This window comes from Microtus oregoni, unplaced genomic scaffold, assembly GCF_018167655.1.
Source record: "Microtus oregoni isolate MIOR12 unplaced genomic scaffold, Mior012 000050F_003, whole genome shotgun sequence".
Taxonomy (NCBI): domain Eukaryota; kingdom Metazoa; phylum Chordata; class Mammalia; order Rodentia; family Cricetidae; genus Microtus; species Microtus oregoni.
In genome coordinates this window covers 1,478,412-1,484,376 of record NW_024543227.1, presented here as the reverse complement: position 1 = coordinate 1,484,376, position 5,965 = coordinate 1,478,412, and the positions used below count along the sequence as shown (strand labels likewise).

Below are 5,965 nucleotides of genomic sequence, written 5' to 3'. Positions count from 1 at the left end.
GGTGAGTAGATGCTCCACTCAGAGAAACATACAGCAGCAACATCCTTAACACTTAGGGAAGAGAGACAGGTTGTAGTAATAAGGGCGGCGGGGCTGCGTCCCCGGCACCCGGCCGCCCCCACGGCTAGCTTTACCCAAAATAATTACACGGAAACTGTATTCATTTAAACACTGCTTGGCCCTTTAGTCCTAGCCCTTACTGGCTAATTCTGTTATCCCGATCAACCCATCTCTAATAATCTGTGAGCACCGGTCTTACCGGGAAGATTCTAGGTCGGAGCTTCATCTCGTGTGTCTGCCCAGGAGCGGGGCATGGCGTCTCTCTGAGGCTTCTGCCCCCGAGAGGAGAGCTGTGGAGTCTGAGCTCACTTCCTCTTCCTCCCAGCGTTCTGTTCTGTTTACTCCTCCCACCTATCTTCTAACCAATAAAATGGGCCAAGGCAGTTCCTTTATTAGCCAATGACCTTCCTCCATCAACAGGTGACTCTGAGGGGACTCTAGACAACCCCATAAAATACTCAGAAATAAAGACTTGTCATACAAAGACCTGGCAAGTTTGTGGAGGATGACTCTCCCATACCCACTGCTGGTGGCCATGGAAAACAGGATGATAACTTGGAAAAATCTTTTTCTGTTTCTTCATATGTTAATTGTCATCTGGCCATCACAACCCAAATATATAACCTGGAGAAAGAGGACATATTTTCTTTTAAAGACTTATTTATTTCAGTTCACAACAGCTTTATATACAAGACACTGAAATTGAAAACAACCTCAGCAACAGGCAACAGGCAAAGACACATTTCCCAAAACCAGCATGGCAGTTTTCAACTGTTAACTCCAGTGCCAAGGGATTCAATATCCTCTCTTGGCTTCCATGGGCAACAGGCATGCATGCGCTCTTCATACCTATATGTAGGCAAGCATATATACACATGAAATAAACTAAATTATAAAACTTGCCGTGTAGCTATACAATGCTACACTATTTAATATTAAGAATGAACAATTATCATGGGCAACAAAAGAGATAAATTTAAACATATATTCAAGATGAATGAAGGCCAGATGTCTCTAAACTCTGGTTCTATCCTAATACATTCCAGCATATATAAATTTGTCTATAATATCAGATTGTTGTATTTTTCTGCAGACAGGGTTGGGCAGTGGTTGGGTATGAGAACCTAAGTATCATAAAGAAACTTTATGGATTGGTAAATAATAATGAAACTTATACCTACCTGAGTATAAGAAGATGTCTATTGTCATTATGGGGAAAAGTGGAAAAATACAAATTACGTTTTATATTTGGTGACTTGGACTTCAGAGATTGCCCCATGGTTAACAGGACTTGCTGTTCTTACAGAAGACCTGGGCTGGGTTCTCAGCACTCACTTGCTGGCCCACAATGGACTGCATATCTGTTTCTAGGGGAAACAACACCCCTTTCTGTCCAAAGCAGCACACCCTGATCCTGAAACCAGAGCAAAAGAAACATACACTGACCCTGAGACTAGAATCAATTCACTGGCCCTGAAACCAGAGCCCAACGTTTTAAAAAGGCCAGTGAAATAAACACACTTTGCCCCTGAAACCAAAGCCACAGAAACACACTCTTCCACTTACCAATTCAGCGAAACAAACTAACCAATCTCTCAGCATAAAAGGAACCAATCCCAGAGCAGGAAAACAAGCTAATCACTGAGCATGAAACCACCCTGTACCTGTTCAGTTGGTAGCTGCCTTTCACACTCTTGCAGGGTCAGCCACCTCCTGGACTCTTCCCTCCCAGTGAATCTCTTGAATGAGGCTTGGGTAAGACCTTCTTTGCCTAAGAAGAACAGAGAAGCAATGACTTCAACTGGAGCCAAGCGGAGGAGAGGGGAGCAGAACTGGAAAAGTTTCTCTTAGCAGAGCAGAGTTGTTACTCTTCTGAGGATCTAAGCAGAGCTGTAACAACCTGGCTGGGGTAACCCTCCCCTACCAGAGCAGAGCTGTTAATTTGGGGCAAACTTTCCCTGAAGCAGGGCTGTGAGCTCCTAAGCTTAAGGTGAATTTGCGGTATTCATTGATGCCATCTTAAATGGATTCCTCTAGCCAATACTGGGACAAATGGAGCATGGAAATAGAGAACGGCAATAGATGAAAACAGTTTAGGAAAATGGGTGTTGAGCCATACTGATATAAGTCAGCACATGAGTAAAGAAATATGGAGATAAGTAAGCAGTGTACTACACACCAGGTAATCATTGAAGAGGACCAGGAGAATTATAACACATAACCTATCACAGCAGTAAGTGATTAACTAACATTCACACATATATATCCAGGGAGATATCTGCACAAGCATGAGTATATACACAACACACACTAACAATTGTCAATGTAAACACACAGCTCTCACCTCGAAGGAAGAAGTGAGTTCATTCTGGAATCAAATATCTGTGAATAAACATGATTGAGACAGGTTTATGTTAGTACAAATTGCATGTTACAATGTGGAAACAGTTTCATGAAGTTTTTATAATAACAGAATGAAGAAACTATAGACTCTCCTTCAGTGCATTGGAGATAACATTAAGTAGACTATTATGGTAAAGCAGAGAAACCTCAGCTACTAGCTGCTATGTGATGACACACAGTACTTTGACTCGCAGAAGCTTAGAGCTTTGTTAAGGAGACATATTCTGATATTTTAAATGTCAGGTCCAACGTCATCTGTTAGTGACAAGGTGTTAGGTAAGTCCAACACAGGGGGCCCAAGGCGTGGCTACTCATGGGCTCAAGAGAACACAAAGGAAACTGTAATTAGGCATTGGGACTGCGACTTCCACCATCTCCATATCACTGCAGGTCTAAGAGTCAATCAACCAGGCTTGGCAGACCAGCCTCTGCCAAGGAATTCCTGTACACACACACACAGACACCTCTCATTCTCACTCTCCTAGCTTCCTGGTATTTACTGAGAGCTCAAGGGGTACAATCACGTTACAACAGACTCATCTCTGACCACACACAGGATGGTGAGAGCTACTAAATTATGTGGTCTGAATGAGATTCCTGTGACGATGGCCATGGATTTGTCTCTGGGACATTTCTCTCATTTGTTTCAGACTGTCAATAATAACCTGTAAATGCCGATAAGAATTTAACGACAAACTGCATTACACATCAAATAACGTTTTCATCATGGGATAATCCATGCTTTCAACAAAAAATATCCTTTGTAAGTTTCATTGACACTTGTTTCCTGACAGTTTACAGAAGATTTAATAATTTGTTCACAGAAAAAACAATATGTATAAATTTGTTTAAAAAATAATAGCAGTTATAGATGAATCAAAAAGTACAAATATTTGTGCATTATCCCGACAGATAGATCCATAGTGCTGATAGGCCGAGAGATTTCCAAACATTGCTGAATTGGAGACAACCTGTCTTAATGAAGGACAACTATGTTCGCGGCTCAAACAATTCATTATTAGTAAGATTTCTGTTGATTCAAAACTGAGCTACAGATTGGATGCACTAACAACAAAATAGCACTTATTCTTTTTAAAAATTGAGTGGATAACTCTAAACATTGTAGACTAAATATATAGCTTGTGTAAACCTTAGAAACAGACAAATGTTAGAGAACAGCATTGCCTGATAGGAGACCTCTGTTTGAACCTACAGTAATTGGACCAGCATGCTATTGAATCAAAGTTGGCAAGAAAAAGTCCAAAACCAACATTCCACGCTCACATCCACACATTTGCAGACCACTGCCTATATCGAGTCAACATTTTTCCTGTACCTGATGCTGGCATCAAGCTTGTGTGTAGTGCGTGTAGTGTGTGCTGAGAAGAACTGACCATACTCCTGCTGCAGCCTCCCAGGCACTGGGATTACTGGCATATGTACCATGATTGGATAATTGGAGAACTGATGTTTCACAAATAAACAAGGCAATTTGATGCATAAAGATGGCCTTTCAGGAAGCAATACTGAGGCAAGTGTATATCCATACCCACAAATATAAACAAGGACCTACATCGTATCATATGTGAAGACCATTCAAAATAAATTACGGATGTAAAAATATAAAAATCAGCCTATAAATGTCAAACAGAACACAAGAAGAAAATCCCTGTCACTGAGTGCCAGGCAAAGATTTCGCAGACAAGACACCGAATAAAAACCGTAATTGAAGAACTAGAGAAGGTGGGATCTTACAATTTAAAATCTCCCGCTCTTCCAAAGACATGGATGAGAATTGAGATGATAAGTCTGAGGCTAGGAGAAAAGTTAGAAATACACATATCTGATAAAACATTTCTAACATTTCTATGAAACATACGGAAAACCTCAAATGTCAGCGAGCAATCTCACGCACAGAGTGGGAAGTCGGGATCACAGAGTGCTCATTTGGCCTCATTTCCCTCCTGCTCACTCTCCGACAACTCCCCTCCTGGACAATGGCTCCAGCACAGCCCTGTACAGAACAGCACAGGAGGAGGCAGAATGGTCCCAAGTCTCTCTCCTTCCGGAGAAACACAGGCTGCAAACCCCGAGGTAGGAGTGGTCCTACTTGGGTCTGGAATCCCTGCATCTGCCTCCCAACCCTCAGAAAGATTCTGGTGCTCACCTCCGGGAATCCATAAGCTCAACTCAGTCCAAACACCAGGAACTGAATGCTCCTTTCCAGGACATCGTCAGGTCGCCATTTGAAAAGAGTCGCCATAATGACCCCGGTTTCTATGACAACCGCAATGCTGCCTCCCCCTTTAGTAACCAGGAATGGCTCCGCCCAGCCCTCCCTTACTTCCTCTCAAAGGAAGAACTCTTCACCCTTGTTTTCACCCAAGAAAGCATACCCATTAGAGAAACTGTCCCCACTACGAATGCAGAGCTTTTCTTTTTTTTTCCGCTCTGTGAACAAAGCATATCCCTAAAAGCCCGACCACATTGTACTCACCAGACCATGGTGGTATCTATGGAAATGTCGTCACAAAGATGAACATTGCTGTCACGGTGACAAATGAGCAATTTTATCCAATAATTAGCTATGCATATATAACCTCATCACGGGACTTTAAATTCTGGGACACCTTGTACAGAAACATCCTGAAAAAAGGAAATCAAAGGTTAAAAGTATTGTTTTGGAGATGCCGGGGCTCAAACCCGGGGCCCCATATATGCGAAACATGTGCTCTACCTCTGAGCTACATCCCCACACCTGGTAACAGCTTCATCAAAGCCCTTGTGAAGTCAGAGGAACCGCGCCAACGTTCAGAGTCTCTGCAAAGGGTCTGCATCAGGTCCTTTGAGCATACTGGATTCCAGGTTGAGTTTAGTGCTTTGATAGGATTCTTGGGACATTTGTTGCATGAGAAAACAATCTATTTTCAATCAAAGGAAAACTAATAACAATAAAAATAATAACAACAACAATTATAAGAACAAACCTTATATTCTTTGAAGCATGGTAAGCTAACAATGAAGGATACTTTGAATTACTCAGTCCCATCAATTTTACTTCAACTTTACCTGCAGGTGGTTCAACATGCCAGTATCATGGGGAATTAATAATAATATGTTGCTGATATGCGGTCATATTTGAGAGTATGGGTAGCTTCCTGAAACCCTCTCTAGCATACCTCCTTTCTCTTTTAAAAGACGCCTTAGTTTCCGGGCTTGAAAGGCAGTTTTTATAATCTTGGTCAGGCTGCTCATTTTGTTTCTTAACGTTGCCAATACTGTCCATCACTCCATTTACGGCAATAACTAAATGTGCGGTAGCTATTGGTTCACAAAACCCTAAGGTGCTGTCACTTTCTGCATGTTTATGTATCTCACTGCATGCTTTGTAAGTTTCAAAAATGAGAGGTTTTCTGAAATATGTCCTCTTTTCATACATCACCTAGTATATGTCTCAATATACAAAATCATTAAATAAATATTTCATGTATGTTCAGATGAG

General features: G+C 41.6%; 1 long non-coding RNA gene and 1 other non-coding gene across 2 annotated transcripts; both read right to left on the bottom strand.

The window, feature by feature from the left end:
* Window positions 1-1,407: 1,407 nt before the first annotated feature.
* Window positions 1,408-4,688, bottom strand: LOC121436782. The gene is made up of 4 exons (XR_005972787.1): window positions 4,631-4,688; window positions 2,405-2,442; window positions 1,725-1,831; window positions 1,408-1,474 (listed from the first exon to the last, which is right to left on the bottom strand). It is a non-coding gene; the product is annotated as an uncharacterized LOC121436782 (long non-coding RNA).
* A 457-nt stretch (window positions 4,689-5,145) lies between these two features.
* Trnaa-cgc lies at window positions 5,146-5,217 on the bottom strand. Its single transcript has one exon. It is a non-coding gene; the product is annotated as a tRNA-Ala (tRNA).
* Between the last annotated feature and the right edge of the window lie 748 nt (window positions 5,218-5,965).